This window comes from Myodes glareolus, chromosome 2 (assembly GCF_982192425.1).
Source record: "Myodes glareolus chromosome 2, mMyoGla1.1, whole genome shotgun sequence".
NCBI classification, from domain to species: domain Eukaryota; kingdom Metazoa; phylum Chordata; class Mammalia; order Rodentia; family Cricetidae; genus Myodes; species Myodes glareolus.
This window is the reverse complement of record NC_142027.1, coordinates 20,015,873-20,020,597: the sequence shown is the minus strand read 5'-3', so window position 1 is coordinate 20,020,597 and position 4,725 is coordinate 20,015,873. Positions and strand designations below refer to the sequence as shown.

The window sequence follows — 4,725 nt, the reverse complement described above, 5'->3', positions numbered from 1 at the left end:
CAAATTTTGTAATATAATTCCTGTTTGAATCCTACAGTTCACTAATGTGGGGTACAAGTATATAATTCTGACTCAATAAATATCTTAGGTCATTAATCTTTACTAGCTTTTCAGCAGTCTATGCAAGAAAGTTTCGTAATAATGAAAATAAATGAATTAATTTGTACTTCATTCTGAGATTAAAGAAAATTAAAAATCTTTTCATGATCACAATTTAATTAGTACTGAAGAAGAACACATACATTGTCATAAAGTTAAAACTGGGGAAAGTATCAAATAGATTGCACAGATAATTTCAAAACTTACTTCAATGACTTGAGTGTAATGATCTTATATAATTTATTCAATTTGTTACTCAAGTATAAGAAAATAAAATATGTTATAAAATCTTTCCAGAATAAAATATAATCAAACAAAATTTATATTTAAATTGCTGAAATATACTGGAAATGGTATATTTGGAAACAACATTAGGGTATTTTAATAGTCATACATATTTCTGGATATAACACATTATAATTAATATATGTTTAAGACTAAAATGTAGAGTGAAACTCTTAAGTCTTATTTTAAATCTCTCAAGTCATTTAAATATTCAAAATGTTCACACTGAAACCATGTTATTGAGAATTGTCTTAATTTTCATAGAATTTGTGTGCTTAAAGTAAATACAGTGAAATAATTATGCCGTGTCATTGGGCTTTCTCTCTAAATGCTAGGAACATTGCAAATTAACTTGGACAATTAAATTTTTAACTGAATAATAGCAAATTACTAACTATCAAATGCTACATGATTCTTTGTTGCACATATTTTACAATGCTGTCAATCATGGATGCAGATAAGTTTGTGATCATGTCTCTTTCAATAACGTATTTGACAAAAAATGTAGATGTTGATATGACATGCTCTTTATATACTCTCTGAGCTTTCAGAGATGTTAGTAGAACAATTTTGCATTTTATACAAAGTGGCATTTACCACACTAAGTGTTTTAGTGAAAAGTATAAAAGAAGGGGTCCAGAGAGATTACTCAGCAGTTAAGAGCATTAGCTGTTCTTGCAGAGGTCCTGAGTTCAATTCCTGGCAACTGCATGGTGTCTCTCAACCATCTACAGTGCGATTTGATACCCATTTCTGGAATAAAGAAGTACATGCAGGTATAGCACTCATTTAGATAAATGAATAAAATCTTTTAAAAAGCATAAAATAAACAAATTAATAATTTAAAGAGATTATGTATATGGTATGGGAATGACATTCTAAATGCTTGTATTTGATCAGTGCAGTCATAGGGTTATTACTGAATAAATGGGACCTCCTAAAACTGAGAATCTTCTGTAAAGCAAACGACACTGTCAGTAAGACAAAAAGGCAACCTACTGACTGGGAGAAGATATTCACCAACCCTGCAACAGACAACGGTCTGATCTCCAAAATATATAAAAAACTCAATAAATTAGACTTTAAAATGCTAATTAACCCAATTAAAAAAATGGGACTCTGAACTGAACAGAGAATTCTCAACTAAAGGAGTTCAAATAGCCAAAAGACACTTAAGGTCATGCTAAACGTCCTTAGCGATCAGGGAAATGCAAATCAAAACAACTTTGAGATACCATCTTACACCTATCAGAATGGCTAAAATCAAAAACACCAATGATAGCCTATGCTGGAGAGGATGTGGAGTAAGGCGAACACTCATCCATTGTTGGTGGGAATGCAAACTTGTGCAACCACTTTGGAAATAAATGTGGCGGTTTCTCAGAAAATTCGGGATCAACCTATCCCAGGATCCAGCAATACTACTCTTGGGAATATACCCAAGGGATATCCTATCATATTCCAAAAGCGTTTGTTCAACTATGTTCATATCAGCATTATTTGTAATATCCAGAACCTGGAAACAACCTAGATGCCCCTCAATGAAAGAATGGATAAAGAAAGTGTGGAATATATACGCATTAGAGTACTACTTGGCGGTAAAAATCAATGACATCTTAAATTTTGCATGCAAACAGATGGAAATAGAAAACACTTTACTGAGTGAGGTAAGCCAGACCCAAAAAGATGAATATGGCATGTACTCACTCATTAGTGGATTCTAGACATTAATAAAGGACATTGAGCCTATAATTCTTGATCCTAGAGAAGATAAATAGGAAGGTGAATTCAAAGAAAATCATTTCATTAATAAAGGACAATTAACATTCAAGTAATAAAATGAATGACAACACAGATATCTCATATCCTTGAGGGGGAAGTTGATAGAACTCTGCCTAAAAATTTATAAGGAGTTGTATTAGTTACAACCCTGTCGAATATTATGCAATATTTATAATACAATTCACAAGCAAATTGTGTTCATTATTTTATTTTTTTCTTTCAATATCTCAATTATAATAATCATTTATGGGTTTCACATTATGGTGAGTATTTTGATTTTGTATTGACATCTTTTCTTCATATGGCTACTTTGTCTTATGGCTTAAAATCCTCTACAGATACATATGACTGAATAGCTTTGTGTTCTTGTGGGACTCCAAAAGTGGGAACAAGAACTGTCTCTGACTCTTTTACCTCCTCATGGGAACCTGTTCCTCCTACTGGGTCACCCCGTCCAGCCACAATATGATAGTACATTCCTGGTATTATTGTCGCATATTGTGCTGTGTTTGGTTGAAATCCCTGGGAGACCTACTCTTTTTTGAGAGGAACTGCATGGGCTGGTGAATCTTGGGTAGAGGTGAGATGGGGAAAAATAGGAATAGGTGGGGGAGATTAAACTGTAGTTGGGCTGTAATATTTGAAAGAATTTTTAAATTTGTTGAAATAAAATTTCATAACATTCATATTGACCATTGCTGTGCGTATTCTGTAATATTTTCTGCTGCAATTAATATGTATATTTCAAGACAACTGTGCTATTAGTTAATGAATATTTACTTTTCTTTGTAATAATGGCCAATCTCAGATTATAACCTGTTTCTAAAACTGAATGATGTGATTTCATGTAATAGCTAAAGCACCAGAATAGCTCTTGTTAATACATATCACTTAATTATTTATATACCACCTGAAAATTTGAGTTCAGCAGTACAGATTTTCATAAATGGAAGATGATTGCGTGGTTTATTTCTACATATTGAATACACATGTATTTTTTTAAAATTAAGCAGTATTTGTACATATTGACACTTTAAAAACTATGACTAAAAATAATTAAATTTTACTTAATTTTAGTTTAGAAGTCTTTTTTAATGCTTAATAAATTTGAGTGCCATCCTTAGGCATGCTAATCTTCTCATTCTGTATCATTCCAATTTTAGTGTATTAGCTGCCAAAGTGAGCATAGGTTAGAAGTCTTAAGTGGGTGCCTTTTATACTGTTTAACGTGGCATTACATCAAATGACTTTAAAAAATATTATAGCTGTAGTATGAGGTCATTGTCATAACAGTATATCACATATTTCTAAATAGTCAGGTAAAACTTATATGAGACATCACAAAGAAGAGAAGAGCTTGACAGTAGATACGTAATTTCTGCTAAAGAGATATCATTAATTTCTACTGTTCTCTTATACATTTTTTCTAAAAGCTTAGAGAGTGGTTTATAAGTACCATACTAAATCACGTCTTGTTTTGCTTAAAAGTTTTATTAAATTGGAATTGAAATTTTACTGGAAATAATAAAATCCGCAAATCAAAGATATGAATATCAAATAGTTTTACAACTCTGAGCAAAGACAGCAAATATGGTTTAAATGAATAAGGGTTTAAATGAATTTAGCAAGTACAAACACTGTGGGAGAAGACACTAAACCTATTTTAAGAGACTGTGTGTTTCTTAAAGCATTCTGTCTCTTTCTTTGTTCTTTCTTTCCTATAGTATTTTAGACACATGGAAGTCTCAGAATTAAATGCAATTAGATATTTGTCTGAGATGGAACACAGTTCAAGACTAAGTGAGATTAAAAGTTAACTAGTGACTATCACAAGATGCCTAGCTATTATTTTAAATGAATATTCCAGTACTGTTATGACATTCACAATTCATTTCCAATGGAATATACTGAGTAGTGTCTCTCAGTGAAGTGATCCTACACCATGTAAGATTTATAAAGCTTGTACCTTCATGGCCATTATATTTTCACAAGTTTATGGTTACTCTGCAGTGCTTTGATTGATGATATCCTTTATTTTAATAGAGGTTCATTATTTATACATTAAGGTTTTAACTTATTCCATCATATGGGGTATCCAATCATCATGGAGACTATAGAGTTCAGGCTGATGCTACTGTCTTCATGGCAACTTAGGTCAAGCATGGCAGTTTATTAAGTGCATAATCTGTTGATATTTTTGAATTTGCTTCAGATACTGGAGAAAATTTCACATTCTGATAAAAAAAAACAATGTCCCTTAGATGTTATTTCCTAAGTTATGTAATCTTCGAGACTGACTCTTCATAATATTAACAAATTCCTCAGTTTTCTTTTTCATTTTGAATTTATATGGCTTTACCATAAAAATAAATTCCCCTAGTATAAAACTGTGAGCTCTAGCCTAGGGTTTTGTCACTGAGTAGAACTGTGCAGAGTCAGACTGAGAGCATTGGTCTTAGACCTAAAAGAGTAGGACTGTTTTCCAGCAGTTGAGGCACCATGAGATTTGTAATATCAAAATCAAGAATTGTAAGATCTTAGGTTGTGAAATTTTGGACA

General features: G+C 31.8%; 1 non-coding gene across 1 annotated transcript; it reads right to left on the bottom strand.

Annotated features, from left to right (window-relative positions):
* Positions 1–3,249: 3,249 nt before the first annotated feature.
* LOC146895693 (U6 spliceosomal RNA) lies at positions 3,250–3,353 on the bottom strand. Its single transcript, XR_015000705.2, has one exon. It is a non-coding gene; the product is annotated as a U6 spliceosomal RNA (small nuclear RNA).
* Between the last annotated feature and the right edge of the window lie 1,372 nt (positions 3,354–4,725).